Below are 16,468 nucleotides of genomic sequence, written 5' to 3'. Positions count from 1 at the left end.
CCAGGAGCAGCAGACAGGTCAGCTTGGTTGCAGTGCCTGCAGATGCAGGGAAAAGACTCCTTCACTTCAAGGGAGATTCCTTCAGGTGTTTTGGATGTCCACAGGCCTTGGAAGGTTCCTGTATGGAGCACAGGCACGGACATTGCAGCAGATTTGCTGGGCGATGAGTCCAGGAGCAGCAGGAGTCTTCCCAGTTGCAGTCTCGGTGCCCAGAGCAAAGTCCAGTGAAGTCCAGAGTGCCAGGATGGTCGAAGATGAAGTGGTGTCTTGATATTAACTCGTCCCACAACGAATCTAGGGACCCACCTACAGGTCAGCCCTTAAGTATCCGAAGGAAAGGGTTAGGACGATTAAAGGTTCTCTCCCAGGGGAGGGATCCGACAGTGGGGAGGATACTCCCATGTCCTTTGTCCAGATAAGTGCCAGAGCAGGAGCCAACAGCTCACTGAACTGGTTTGAACTGGACTATACAAGGAGGGCATCATATGTGCCCTGCAAGCAGTCTCAGTGGCACTGGTAAGTGTCCCCACCCTGCACCAATACACTAAACCCTGTCTGGGAATGGTCACACCTCCCTGTGACAGATTATCTATTGTTCTGCCTTCCCCTGCTCAAGCTTGGCTCAGCAGCAGGAGGGCAGAAACGTGTCTCTGGTCGGCAGCAGCCCTAGCTTGCTGTCCAGTTGGAAGACTGGTACCGGGAGCACTGAGGGCCTCCTGAAGGAGATTTACAGTGCATGGAATCATACCTCCCACACCGGCTATGGTGTGGGGGTATGATTCCAACATGTTTGATACCAAACATTGACGGAGGTTAGAGTTAAGCCATCGCGTAATGGCGCATGGCCACTCAATATATCATAATGACTGATGGACTCTGAAGGTTGTAGGGGTGCAGGGACACCCTCACACTTGGAACTGTGCACCCTGCCTTTAGAATTGAAAGGCCTTCCTTAGGGGTGACTTATAGGTTTTAAGTGCAGTGACCTTAGATATAGGAAAACGTATCTGTCGTAAGTGGTGCTAACACCAGCTTAAACAGGCTGCAATGGCAGGCCTGTAGTCACTTTTTGTGTGGTCTCCCATGGGTGGCATAATACCTGCTTCAGCCCATGGGGGACCCCTGATGTACCTATGCCTAGGGTACCTCAGTGCCATATACTAGGGACCTGTAAGGGTACACCAGTAGCCAATCTGGGATGTGCCGAAGTACTCACCAAAACCAATTTAGGGGAGAAAGCACAGAGACTGGGGTCCTGATTTGGGGGATCCCAGTCAGACTAGTCAGAAACAGCATAACACCAGGCAAAAATTGGGGGTATCCATGGAAGCAGATCCTACTTTCCTAAAAGCAGCCAGAGCAAAAATAATTGGAGATAGCAGGCAGACCTCACTGGTGTCCCTATTTTCACTGAAATGTTCTGAGGACTCTTGGCCAGTCCTAACTCTTACCGGTGAGTCGGTATACAGCAATCGACTCCAACCAAGAAACTCCGGTCCAAGATCCATCACCTAGCTTAGGTAGCTGTGGAGTAGGTGGGGAGAGTAAAACGGAAGTGGGGGAGATGTGGTTGATTGTTTACCTTGAATAAGTGCAGAGTCTAACTTGTTTTACTTTACTAATTCATACATACATGTGTTCACAGTTAAAAATGAAAAGCTCACTTTTCAGGTTTTCCTAAGATGAGATATTTTGGCATTGCCCTTAGAGAAAGATTATTGTCCTTTAGACCCAATGCCTTTGACTTCAAGAGAACTGGTGATGCTGCGGTAATTTCACGGTAATTTCTCAATGCCAAACCTCATTTACCTCTAATTTACCGCTGTAAAGGTACTGGACCCTTGCCACTGTATATTACCTTCAGGAAACTTTACATAAACATGAAAAATCAAAAATGCATTTAATATTTAAGCCAATAAAGAGAGTTGTGAGTATTTTTAAAGGGTTATTTTCTAGTTAAAAGTTAAAGTTCTCTGACCCTTTATTCACTTAGTGAAATATCAATTAGGTTACAGAATTGAAAATAGGAAAATAGAATTAATACAGAACATATTACAGTCTGCATATAAAGCATCACATGTAGAAAAGAAAATATGGCGCAAAATGTCAGTCAAAACTCTTAAAGAGTTTCTAAGAAAAGAGTGAAATGCATAGGACAAATACATCTTTTCAAAAACAATTAGTCAAATCATGAAATTTAAAGTTTAGCACCTAAAATCTACACCTGTTCTGATCCTCTCAGCTCTCTCTGTGCCTGCTGTGCTGTTCATTTGTCTCTCTGTCTCAGGAGCTGCAAAATAGGCCCCACAGACGCAGCCCCTCCTTCTCTCTCTATGGCTTCCTGCTATCGGTCTAGTGCCCTGCCTGGCGTGCAGGGAAAAATGAGCAAAAAGCCACCCCTCCCACTTGTAAGCCATATTTCAAGCAAAAGTTCACATGCTTGGTCCTCGTAGCTGGTCCAATCAGAACTTCAAGACACATCGTTTCCCCATGGGCTACGTCATTAATCAGGCGTGTTCCTCATTACATGACTTCACATGCTTTTACATTTTAAAACAGTTACATTTCTGTAACAAAAAGTATTACTTATGAGGAAACAGAAAAAAAAAATGTATAAGAAAATGTGTGCTCTGCAGTTTTTCTCTTCACTCCACTGTTTAAACAGGCTACAAAAAATTAAAAGAAATATGCAACATAGTGAAGGTCGAAGAAACGGAAACAGGAGAGTGTGATTTATCAACAAAGCCCTTTCATTGAAAGTTGTGAGAAAACAGAACACATACCAATTTTCTTATCTCAAGGCTAAAGAGAGCCTAATCACAAGCTTATTCTACACTGCAAAAAATGAGTGTTAATTCTGCACAAATATGCTAGTGCAAGACACATTTTCTAAATTAATCTAAATTAAATATATAGGGCCAGATTTACAAGCCCCTTGCGTCACTTTTGCACTGTCGTTGCGTCAATTTTTAGAAGAAATGGCAGCGTAAAAGTTCTGGCCCATTTACAACGTGACGCATCTAGGGAGATGCGTCACGTTGTGAAGCCCTGTGCCACATTAAACCTGCGTCAGGTTTAATGTATGCAGGGTGGGCGTTCCGTCGCAGGAAGCCCCGTAAAAGTGACGCAGTGAAATCTATAAGATTTCACTGAGTCACTTTTACGTCCATGCTGCGTCAAAACCCTGCGCCTGCTTGAAGCAGGCGTAATGAGTGACGCAGCATGTTAGGCATAGGGCACCCCTGAGCATTGCTGGAGTTGCGTCGTGCTTGCGACACGGCTCCAGGAATGCGTGACTTTTCCGTGAACAGATGCGTCAGAATTTCTGACGCATCTGTCAATCCTTGCGCCATGGTGCGCCGTATTGTAAATACGGCGCATCCATGGTGACGCAAGGATTTGGCATGTTGGCGCAGGGAAAGTGACGCATCTCTACAGATGCGTCACTTTCTTGTAAATCTGCCCCATATTCTATAATGAGATTAAATTTAAGCTACACATTAAAATAACCATGATTAATTAAATGAGCATTGTTTTACATGATTTCATTTGCAGGCCTCTTTTATGTTTTCATTTTGCTTGCGCCAAAATCTGCGTCATTTTAAATGCAGTCTGTGTGAAGCACAAATATAAAGCAATGCCTGACTCCAGATGAAATCTGAGCTACATCACTGGCTCTTATTTTATTATGTGAAGCCCACTTGTTGACTGGAATGTGAATTGGTCAAACCGGGTGCCTTGGTAGAGCTAAATGAGTGCCCGCATCTGAAGGTACCATGTTCCCCAAAGCATGTCATGAAGAACTTTGGATGTTGTCCTGGATTCCAGTGAGATCAACCAAGTCATTTTAATATGGGTTTACATGTTCATTTATCTGAGGGCTACTGTGCATGTGTGGTATTACCCTTGTTGCTGCTGCCTGATGGGCTTCTCTGGAAAGCTGATGTAAAATATATTTTAAAAAATGGTAAGGAACATAGGTTCTTTTTAGGGTCTTCTACTCTCTGACACGTCACTGCTTTGCTATGAAAACGTCCCCAGAAATGTAGTAATAAGGATGACACCAACACAGCAGGAGTGTGTTGCCTTGTTTATTCTCATCAGAGGTTGCAAGACCCCACACCTCCAGCCAGGACAGTCAACAGTCATAGCATTCACCTGGCTCACAACCTGTAGAATCTCCACGTCATCCTAGAATGTTATGATGTCACAGTAGTCCCAGCCTACTGAGACTACCTAAGTACAATATGACAAACAGTCTATGCATTATAACACCAAACACCATTTTCAGCATCATCCAGTGATTTGCTAGGCAGAGTGGGAGAGTCTTGCAGAGAAATACAGCTGAAGGTTATTCCCGTTAACTACTGCCTCAACAAGAGGAAAGAGAGCGAACAAGCATCATACCAGGCTTCTTACTTCCTGTGCAAGGATTGGTGATCCAGGGTGTTGTGTTTCTTTAAATGGTAATGTATTACTCTGTACCTCGCGCATAGCACGAGAAATGTTCACTCTGTTTACCTTTGGAAATGCACGTTCCATCTGTCAGTTCTTCGTCCTGGTAACCGGTATTCTGGTTTACGGTTGGCCAGGGAGAAGGACTGATGGTGGTTGCTCTGTCGGTGTCTTTACACGAATAAACCTATTGGATTAAACTACTCTTGTGGACCCCACTTCTTAACAAATTTGGCAACGAGCTGAAAGACACCGACTTCAGGAACCCACAAATTTCTTCATTTTCGAAATGCTGCAGGAAATCTCTATTTCAAAATCACCGGCGGACCTGGTGTAACTTACTTGACTTTAAATCGCCGACCAAAATCTTTGTGAAGCGCAACGAAGCCTTCGCCTGCCTTCCTTCGCCCTGATTCATTGCCGATCCTCGTTTCGTGAGGTGTGGATTCATTGGCTTCATCATTTCACACGCATTCTCCGCGTCGGATGGGCGGAGTCTCCAGGGTTGCCTGCAAGTATTCCGCTGAGGTCCTAAAGGGAGCCTCTTTACTTCAAATATCCTTTATTGCTTAACGGAGATCCTCCCACACACTGCAATCATTTTGGCACGCACGAGTGAGGGGCATTTTCATGCTTAACGGGGATTCCCCCATGTGTTCTACGAGTCGCTGCAATCATTTTGGCACGCACGAGTGAGGGGCACTTTCATGTTTCATTGGTGTCCTTAAAAGAAATTTGCTCAGCAGCGCATTTCCTCGTTAACAACCATATTTTAATCTACAACAGCTTTTCTTTCACACGCTGGGCAAATTCGTTCTGCAAAGCGACTGGTACTAGGTATTGTACTTATTTTATTTCTTGTTGTATCTTGTATTTGTTGCCATGCATCTTTTCTACTTCCCTGCCTTGCTGCTCAGCCAGAGTGCATGTGTTGTGAGTGGATGTGTTGTGGAATGCTGGTGCATGTGATGTAATGGAATGTTGGGGATGCCTGGTGGATGAGTGTCAGTTGGAAGTATGGGCTGAGCAGCAAGGGAGCTGCTCCTGGTGGGGCTCGCAATTATCTACATACTGATCTTACCATCTACAATCTTCATCAATAAACTATCTTCATTTGTTATACTCACCTCGGGATCAATGGATCTATTTTATATCATAACATTTGGCGACGATTTAAAGAACCTACATGTGCTTCCTGAAGGACTATTGAAATCTGAAAATTTCTGAAGTGACTACAAGGCATGAACTTAATTTTAAAGGTACGATTTTCACTTTAAAGGCACACTGGCACCCTGTGAGCCCCACCAGTGACCTTCCATCGGTCGCCCACAACGCTTTCCTGCCAGTTTCTGCCTTACTCTTCCTTCTTCTACCTATTTTTCTGCCTACTTGCCCTGTTTCCTGGCATTTCCCAGTTCTATTTGGAAGAGCTAATTTACAATGTAGAGTTAAATGGGTGTAAAAGACAGGAACCGGTGTATGGAAACTAATTTTCATGCTGTTACACCGGTCGCCCACAACGTTTACATGCCAGTTCCTGCCATCTGCTAATTTAAACTGTTCTGCTGACTATCTCTTCAGTCTTTACATTCGCATGCTGCATTCAACCCCTGCGTGAGGAAGAGCATGAAGGGTTCCTTCAACTACATTATGTTCTTGTGGTGGGGATTCTCCCCGTCCCTTCCCTATGACTTTAATTGGAAGAGATGTGCTGCACTTCGGGGGAGTTGAATGAAACGATGTATTTTGAGGTTTGTCATAACGGAGCTGTGCCGTTGCTGCCATGTACTTTAATTGCCTTGTCTGCTGGGTTAATTCCGCCTGCATTTTCCTGATGTCGTGTGAAAGTGTGTTCTACTTGTTCACGTATTTCTACATGATTTTGGGACTACTCTTTCAGCGCTGGGTTTTACAAGTTGGTGGTGACGGTTTCAATTCAAACTCATTTAAATTTCTGCCTGAGTAACTTACTGTCGTCTTGGTGTTGCGCGTGGAATTCCTCATGACGTCCTCGCTTCTTCTTCCCTCACCGCTACTGTGTTGTATCTGCATGCACCAACGCGCCAGGAGCCATCCGGCAAGGCGTCAAGTTACGTGCCTCCATTTTGTCTTGCACCATCGGAGCACATTAAAGTCAAGCTCCTCTAGTATTCCCCATCTGCTTGCGTGATTCTGCCACTTCATTGTTGTTGTCAGTAAAGTTTTCGTTGAAGACGTCCCGTCCTTTCCTCAACAGTTCTGCCCACGCATGGATACATTTAAGGTCAAAGAAGCATGTTAATTTATTATTCCCTGCAGCAAGTTCACTTCAAGTTGTTCGAGTTTCTCTCTGTCAAGATGATCGTTATCAGCAAATAGTCACAAGTTTTGGATCTTCATCACGCTGTGACTGAAAATGATATGACAGCGCCATCTAGTGGCTCTTCAGTTCTCCTGTGTTATTTGCAACTTTGCCATGCCAATGAAGGTCAGCAGTCCCAAGAATATCAAGGAACTGTTTCTTTTCTGCTGCTGTTCAGCGCTCTTCTTCCTATGTGCAGTCCTCTGAAAACATGCTGTTTCCTGTGATTGAAAGAGATCGGTGCTGCAGATTATTCTCGTTATTGCAAGTGACATTTCTTTGCCATGTATTTTAAGCAATTCGCATTTCACTTTCTGTTTTCAGTATTTTTACATTTCTTTGATGCAAGTGGCATGTTCCAATTTTTCTCTGTTTGAATGAGTTAATTAATTTTTATGCTGCATGATGTATTTTATTACCTACATTTTCTTTTATTATCATTAATGTACCTTGCCTCCAGGTTTTACAGAGACATCTGAATGTTAATGGTTTTGTGACCATGTGACGTTAATTGTCACCTTCGTTTCTGTTCATTTTACATTTGTTGTATCAATGGATTTATTCTATATCATAACAACATTATAGCATATAGTTGTTTTGCTTGGAAGTTTTTAGGGATCCTTTTTCTGAATTGAAGTGTGTATGATGTTATAGCCTATTGGTTATGTGACTTTAATTGTCACCTTACATTTTAAGTTTTATTTTATTTAATGTACTTGGCCTCCAAGCTTTACAGAGACATCTGAATGTTAATGGTTTTGTGACCATGTGACGTTAATTGTCACCTTCGTTTCTGTTTACTTTACATTACTTAGCATATAGTTGCTTTGATTGAAAGTTTTTAGAGATCCTTTATCTGAATTGAAATTTGTATTATGTTATAGCCTATTGGTTATGTGACTTTAATTGTCACCTTACATTTTAAGTTTTATTTTATTTAATGTACTTGGCCTCCAAGCTTTACAGAGACATCTGAATGTTAATGGTTTTGTGACCATGTGACGTTAATTGTCACCTTCGTTTCTGTTTACTTTACATTACTTAGCATATAGTTGCTTTGATTGAAAGTTTTTAGAGATCCTTTATCTGAATTGAAATTTGTATTATGTTATAGCCTATTGGTTATGTGACTTTAATCGTCACCATGCATTTTGTTTGTGTTATATTGTTGGCGGTATCTCTTGTCTGTTTCGACTGTTGTTTCCACCTTTTTAATATTTTGTTCTCAGTTTAACTTTATATTTGTCCGGCCAACTGGTGTGATGGTGACTCCGAACGTTGTCTCTTTGGTTCGTTTCTTTTGGTGTATGCACTTTGCATCCTTTATACTTATTTTTCATTGTGCCCTGAAAAAGGGGAAGATATGTTTGTTCTAATTATTGTCTTGGTGCCTTGAAAAAGGGAAGAGGTGTGTGTTTTCTGTCACTTTCACTTGCTTCTTCTCTACGATGTCTTCTCCTTTATCATTGCGTTTTGTGTCACTCTCATCTTAATATTTCTCCTTTAATAAAGGAGCCTTCCAGCTGGAACGTCTAAAACGTGCTGCCATTTTAAGTTTGGCATTTACTATGTGTTCTTGATGCTTTTTCTTGCAACATTACGTGTCCTGCCAACCTCAGTTAAGTCTTTTCTATCTTGAGACTCTACAGATGGCACGTTTAAAATTATGGAGTGAGTTATCACCTTTTTAAAACTGTTTTACCAATGTTCTATGTTTTTATACTGTATACTGCCTTACTGTACTCTTGTTTTTCTCCTTTAATGCTCATTCTATTTTGCTATTTTCATAAATGCCTAGACTTTATGTGACCTGCCACCTTCGGCGTAGATACTTGTGTGTGGATATGTCACTTACTACAGTATAATTAAGTTTATTCGATGATAGTCTTTGGGCTATGTGACTCTACATGTCACCTACTTTTACCTGCATATTTTTGAATTAATGTACTTTGTACAAGTTTATTAAGGGAATTGTTTCTGTTTGAGGTATGATTTGTTATAGTCTGTTGGACTATGTGACTTTCCGTGTCACCTACTTTACTTGATATGTTATTTTACAGTATGTTTTTACAAGCTTAGTTAAATGCATTTTTGCTTATTGAGGTACGCTTTATTTAGCCCCAGCTATGTGACTTTCCACCTGTTGCAATTTATTTTTTGCGTGGAATTATCACTTAGGTTACCTACATGATGCTTGTATTAAATTTTAAACTTTGTTTTGCTAGCAAACTTTTCTTTAGGGGACCCCTTTTCTTTGTGTTTGGTTTGTGATTATATAGCATATGCTATGTGACTTTGCATCTGTTCAAATGATTGTTGATGCATTAGTCACTTATTTCTAGTCTCCTTGGTTGGGAATTTACCTCTGGCAGAGGTATGTGATGCGATAGCTCTGTTGCTATGTGACTTTTGTCGCACTTTTCCTTGTGCATTTTTTGCCACACCTTGTTTACTGCATCTTATTCTTCCTCATAGTATGTGTTGGCATAGTCTCAGTTTTGGGATTTTTTCCAAAGTTTGGTAACATCCTCATTTATTTAAGGTACTTATGATGGATGTAGTTTTCACCTTTCTTCTTGTAGGTGTGTATTTTTCACTATTAATTTTGCTGTGTGTTTAGGAGGGTCCTTTCTGGTTTCTCTTCGGGAAAGTAGCTTTTACCTTGTTGGATGCTGCACTTTATTTTTCATTTTTGGCGTTCGCTGATTATTCCTTTACTTGCTGGTCTGGTCAATTGGTATGTAATGGTGTATTCTGGACGTTTTATCTTTTGTTTTTTCACTTGTGTTTAGTTTACTGTGTTGGTGAGAATTTTGCTGCATTTTCAGTCTCCGTTTCTTTTAGTGTTTTCCCCAGTTTTCAATTCTATTATTGTATTCAGTCGTTGAAATCAGGGTTTGCATCCTGTATTTTCTGATTATTTGTTATTCCGTTAAAGGGGAAGATGTGTGTCATGTTGTTATTGATTCATTATTGATTTATCTTTTCATTCTCTTCTCTTCCTTATTGTACAACTTCATTCCATTGCTATAATTGATTTCGTCCATTTACATGCTCTTTGCTGTTCTGCTTATGATATTGTTGAGCAGCATGTTTTCCTTGTTTTGATTTGTAAAGAGGGAAGATGTGTTGTATCTTGTATTTGTTGCCATGCATCTTTTCTACTTCCCTGCCTTGCTGCTCAGCCAGAGTGCATGTGTTGTGAGTGGATGTGTTGTGGAATGCTGGTGCATGTGATGTAATGGAATGTTGGGGATGCCTGGTGGATGAGTGTCAGTTGGAAGTATGGGCTGAGCAGCAAGGGAGCTGCTCCTGGTGGGGCTCGCAATTATCTACATACTGATCTTACCATCTACAATCTTCATCAATAAACTATCTTCATTTGTTATACTCACCTCGGCATCAATGGATCTATTTTATATCATAACATTTCTTATTTAATATTATTTATAACAACAGAGTAATTTCAACATCGCTTCCCAAATTTACACCATTCAGCCTCCTCAACCTTTTTGGCCTGCTGGAATTGAACCATGTATGAAATGGTTAGATTGGAAAAAATATTTTCTGAATTTCATTAAAACTATTGATGAGGATAACAAGATGTCAGCTGACCGGAAGAAATCTATTTTTCTACATTCTGTGGGTCCAGGTGGAATAAAGGCATATGTCTGTATGCAAAAGGGAGCAGTAAGTGGAGATACTAATGAATTTCTAACCATTCTCAAAGATTTTGACAATCATTTCGCTCCCAAAGTCTGTATTGGTATTACTAGATACAAATTCTTTCATAGAAAACAAGAGTCTAATGAGTCCATCGATGACTATGTTTCTGCCCTTAGAGTTATTGCGGATGACTGCAAATTTGATCACTCACAAGACCAATTCATAAGAGATCAAGTGGTCATGCACACCAAGGATCCTTCAATCCAAGAACGTTTATGGATTAATTGGGATACAGAATTAAAGGACATTTTAGCTTTAGTAAGAAAGGCTGAACTATACAGCAGAAGTGCCAAAGCTTTAAAAAAAGAGTCAAAACTGGATGATAAAACTGAAGTTACTGTCAGTAGAATCAGAGAAATGTCTTTTGATAAAAATAAGAAATTCAACTTAAAATCATCAAAGTATGAGTCCTCAAATAAGAATGAAAATTTTAAGTGTTACCGCTGTGATAGTAGCTCACATCTGGCTTCTAGTAAATTTTGTCCCGCATTGAAACATAGATGTTCCAATTGCAACATTATGGGACATTTTGCCAAAGTTTGCCACAGGAAAAAATTTCAAAAAGTGAAATGTGTTGACGATAATGAAAATATTTCTGATGATGATGAACAATTAGTCAAAAGACTCTCTTCTCACATAATCACAAGCGCTGAGTCCAATGGTGGTTATGAGGGAAGAGAGTTATTTCTACTAAATATTATTGATAAGAATTCAGATAACAAAAAGAAACCGTTATGTTTAATTTCATTTGGTGGTGTTAATGTGCAAGTATATGCTGATTCGGGTTCTCCATATACCATTGTAAATGAGGAAGTTTGGCAAAACTAGTTTGTAGACAAATTAGGGAAATAATTACTTCCACCTGATATCCAACCTGAAGGTTTTTCTGGGGAAAAGATTGATATGGTTGGTTACCGTTCCCTCTTATTTAGATTCAAAGGAAGAGAAGCATTTGGGAAACTATATATTTCTCGAAAGGGTCCTTCAGTACTTGGTTGGAAAGATCAAGGGAATTTAGGAATTATACTCAACCCTAATAGTGATGATCCTGTAATGTTACTAGATGATAACACAGATTTGTATAAAGATATTTTAAGTTCATTCCCAAAAGTGTTCAGCAAGGAAATAGGCAAAAGTAGTGATTTTGAGCATAGAATTGTTTTAAAACCTGATGCTTGTCCAAAGATTCATAAAGTAAGAAACATACCCATTTTATTAAGGAAAGAAGTGGATCTAGAGCTTGAAAAATTAGTCAAAGCAGACATTATTGAACCTATTGAATCCTTGCAATGGATTTCTCCGATTGTCGTTGCACGACGCAGTAATGGAAAATTGAGACTTTGTATTGATTTGAGACATCTGAACAATAATATAGTGGTTGATAAGTTTCCTCTGCCAAAAATCACTGAGCTGCTAACTCTAATTAAGGATGCTAACTGGTTTTCTACAATAGATTTATCTGCCGCATATCATCAGATTCCTCTCACTAATGACAGTAAACCACTAACCGCTTTCATTACCCCTTCAGGATGTTTCCAGTATAAACGGTTGCCTTTTGGGCTTGCCTCAGCTGCTGCAATTTTTCAAAGATTGATGCACCAACTTTTTGGGAAATTCAAAAGAGTACGGTGTTTTCAAGACGATATTCTAGTCTTTGGAAAAGACATGCAGGAACATGATTCTATGCTCAAAGAGGTATTAAATACATTGGAACAAAAGGGATTCATTGTTGAACACACTAAGTGTAAATTTGCTGTAAGATCCATCACTTACCTAGGACATGTAATTAGGGGTGAGGGTATTTCCACTAAACCATCTTTGGTAGATTCTATAATGAACGCCCCACACCCAAAAAACAAGGATGAGGTACGTTCATTTGTTGGATTAGTGGAATTTTACTCCAAATTTGTACATAATTTCTCAATTAAGATTTTTAACATACGCCAATTACTAGAAAACAAGAATAAGTTTAATTGGTCTATTGAATGTGACAAAGAGTTTGAAGGAATCAAGAGATCAATTTCTGATGCTCCAGCTTTAAGTGCTTTTGATCCAGATCTAACAAACTTTATTACTGTGGACGCAAGCAATAAAGGTTTGGGGGTGTTCTTTCCCAAGTTAATTCAGAAGGAAAGGAATTCATTATTGCTTATGCTTCCCGTGCTCTTTCACCTACTGAGGAAAAGTTCTCAGTAATTGAAAAAGAGACTTTAGCTTGCATTTGGTCCCTGGAACATTTTAGAGCATTTGTGTGGGGTAAACCATGCATCCTTCGCACAGACCACAAACCCTTGGTAAAACTATTGACCACTGAAGGTTTATTTAACGCTTCTCCTAGAATTGCTAGGATGTCCTTAAGATTACAAGACTATATTTATAAAATCATTTATGTTCCTGGTAAGGAAAATGTAGTGGCAGATTTTTTGTCCCGAATGCCCACAAACATGTTGGACAGCTCAGACCATGAGTGGGAAAATATTCAAGTAGCATTAGTCCATGAGCAGGGTTTACCTAACATTGATAAAGGTGAATGGAGAAGACTTTAGGAAAAGGACAGTGTATTAGGAAAATTATCTGAATTTATTACGAATGGGTGGCCATCCAAGAATAGATTGTCAGAGGAATTTAAACAGTTCTGGGAGGTTCGTGATGAACTTTCAATGTCACATGAGAACATTAAGAGAGGAGATAGAATCATTCCTCCTTCATTAATCAGAGATGATATCATTAAAATGTGTCATGAAGGACATGGTGGTATTGTCAGAACTAAACAAAGGATTAAGCAATGGTATTGGTGGCCAGGCATGGATTTGGCTATTGAGAGGATCATCAGAAATTGTGTATGGTGTGCAAATTCTGATAAAACTCTGGTCACTCTTAGACCACCTATGGCTGATCCCATAATTCCAAAAGCACCTTGGCATACTGTTGCCGTGGATATAATGGGACCTATTGGTTCCCATAATAAGTATGTGTTGGCCGTAATTGATCTATTTTCAAGATGGCCGGTTTTGAAAATTGTTGACAGGGTTAACTCTGAAGTGGTTATAAATTTCTTGGACTGTGTCTTTGTTGGTGAAGGACTCCCTGCTGTTTTGATTAGTGACAATGGTGTTCAATTTACTTCAAAAATAGCTAAAAGTTACTTTGATAAAGTAGGAATTAGACATTGCACTACATTGTTGTACAATCCAAGTGGAAATGGAATGATTGAGCGTTTTAACAGGGTATTAAAAAATGCTATACAATCTGCAGTCAGTAACAATGATGACTGGGAATTACAATTGTTCAAAACCAGTTGGATGTATCATACCTCTCCCCATGATGTTTTAGGGGTGTCTCCTTTTGAGGTTATGAGAGGAAGGACTGTTCGAACCAAATGTAATCCAGAATGGATGTTTGATGCTTCCAAATCTTGTGTGTCAATGGAAGTCATGAAGTCTAGAATTGAGAACAAGCACTTAAAAGGCAAGGAGGTCTTTGATCTCAGACATAACGTAAAAACTTGTGATATTAAAGTAGGTACATGGGTTAAAGTCAAGAAACCTTGGAAAGTAAAGAAAGGAGAGAGCCAATTTTCTGAACCAATGAAAGTTGTTAAAATTTTTCGCAATGCTGTGCAATTGCATGATGGGAAGGTATGGAATTTAAGGCGTATTGCAGTTCTTAAAAGTGAAATTCAATTGTACAAAAGTACTGAGGATCCAGCCTTGTCAAGAAAAGCGTCTCAATATTTTTTTATTGATGATGATTTGATTGACAATGAATCTAGCAGTGCTAATATTTCTTATCCCTGTGTTTCGGGGGATACCACTCTTGATGATCAAGTTGCTGTAGAGGGCCCTGTTGATGACACTGATGTCTCCTCTGCTGTTAAAGCTTATTTTGCGGCAGACAACATGGTTGATACTAGTGTTAATCCAGGGGCCCACGGCACGATACCAGGGGATGGTGTTTCCGCAGACACTACATGTACACATGATAAACTTGACAAGGCAACAGATGTTTTGAATGATCTCTCTATAATTGCTGATGAAAGCAATAGTGCGACAGCTATCACTACTAAGAATTTTATTGGTGATGCTAATGAATGTTCTAATGTAGTTACCACTGAAGACTGTTCTGATTTGGTCAGTGAACGTTCTGCTCGCACGCGTAATAAACCGAAATGGTTGGATGATTTTTTATGCGATGATCAATCAAATTGATGTTGAGCAATTATTTGTATTTTTGAATACTTTAATTTATTGTTACTTGCATTGTATCTAATTTTTTTATTATTTATTTATTTATTTTTGATGAAGGAGGAAGATGTGTTGTGTTTCTTTAAATGGTAATGCATTACTCTGTACCTCGCGCATAGCACGAGAAATGTTCACTCCGTTTACCTTTGGAAATGCACGTTCCATCTCTCAGTTCTTCGTCCTGGTAACCGGTATTCTGGTTTACGGTTGGCCAGGGAGAAGGACTGATGGTGGTTGCTCTGTCGGTGTCTTTACACGAATAAACCTATTGGATTAAACTACTCTTGTGGACCCCACTTCTTAACACAGGGTTTAGCAAGACTATCAGTGTCCTCCAACCAGCACCCTATGGCCACTTTTCAAACAGCAACTGTAGCCGTTTGATATTTGTGCATGTTACGCTGCCGTAGACAATGCTTTCACGAATCATTGAAAAAGGAAAAGGTAGATAATTAACTGAGCACTGCAAAGTAAGACAAGAAAGTCAATTGATAAGATACTTAAATCACAATCTATAAAAAGTATAATGATTTAAACGTATGACTGGTAATTAATAGTATTGCAAGCTTTACCTAAATATGAATATGAGAACCTAAGGTTTTCAAATGAAATATGATAACTACCTTATTTTGATGAACACGAAGTAACCCTTAACTGGGCAGCTTCTTTATAAAGGTCAAGAAATGATATATATAAACAAAATCAGAGAGTTCTCTAAGGAAAAAACAGAACTAGCAAGTGAGTGTATTGAAGATTATTGAATAACTGACACTGGATAATAATATTTTTATATGCAGATATAATAGCTACAGTTCGGTTTTCGCTGTAAAAGTGTATTTGGGTCCTTATTTTTTAATCTTATGCATAACGCATGCTAACGCAACAACTTTTTTTTCAGTCATGTACCAACATGTGATTCTAGATCCAGGAACCGCCCATCCTCAGCCAAGGCTGGCTGATGACGGAAGAAGTGTGAGATGGGATAAAGTGGAACAAGAACTTCCGGAGGATAGCAGAAGATTTTATGCTCGTGCCTGTGTCCTGGGGTCCAGAGGAATCAATTCAGGAAGACATTTCAGGAAGATGAACGTTGGAGCAGACTGTGTAGTTGGGGTTGCTCAAATGTTTGTGAATCGAAAGAAACCCCTGTCACCCTGTCCTTCACAAGGTGTCTTTGCTGCGTCACTCAGGGGAGGTTTTGTCCGTGTCAAGGCATCAGAAGAGCCGTTAGAATTAGATTTTTTAGGAATACCCAGAAATGAATGGAATTTATCTGGACTGCGATCAGGGGGAGATTTCCTTCTACAATGCTGACAGCATGGAGCACATCTATACTCGTAGGATTCCGGGCATCGAAATGCTGTTTCCTTTTTTTTTTAATCTCGGGCCAGGAACAGAAATTAAACTCTGAGCTTTGCTTCCGTCTTGTTTGCTTAGCTTCTTAATAGTACAAATGGGGAGGGGATGTGGTCTCTCGGCTAGACTGCCGACTTTGGTGCAGGAAACCAGGGTTTGAGCCTCGGGGTCGCGTCCACATCCTGTGATTCTGGGCAAATCACTTAATCTCCCAGTGCCTGAATGTGTAACATAACCGGTGCTCATGTAAAGCGCTCCAATACCTTCGGGTCGAGTTCGCGCTATATAAAATCTGCAAAAAAATACGTCTCCGCTTAAACACTTGCAAAAGATAGGAAAATCCACT

General features: G+C 40.0%; 1 pseudogene; it reads left to right on the top strand.

Moving 5' to 3' along the window:
* LOC146871375 (butyrophilin subfamily 1 member A1-like) overlaps positions 1 to 16,177 on the top strand; it is a 525,534-nt pseudogene extending 509,357 nt beyond the window's left edge.
* The last annotated feature ends 291 nt before the right edge of the window (positions 16,178 to 16,468 follow it).

Source organism: Triturus cristatus, chromosome 1_1, assembly GCF_964204655.1.
Source record: "Triturus cristatus chromosome 1_1, aTriCri1.1, whole genome shotgun sequence".
Classification (NCBI taxonomy): Eukaryota; Metazoa; Chordata; class Amphibia; order Caudata; family Salamandridae; genus Triturus; species Triturus cristatus.
The sequence above is the reverse complement of the archived record's forward strand: the minus strand, read 5'-3'. Positions and strand labels throughout refer to the sequence as shown.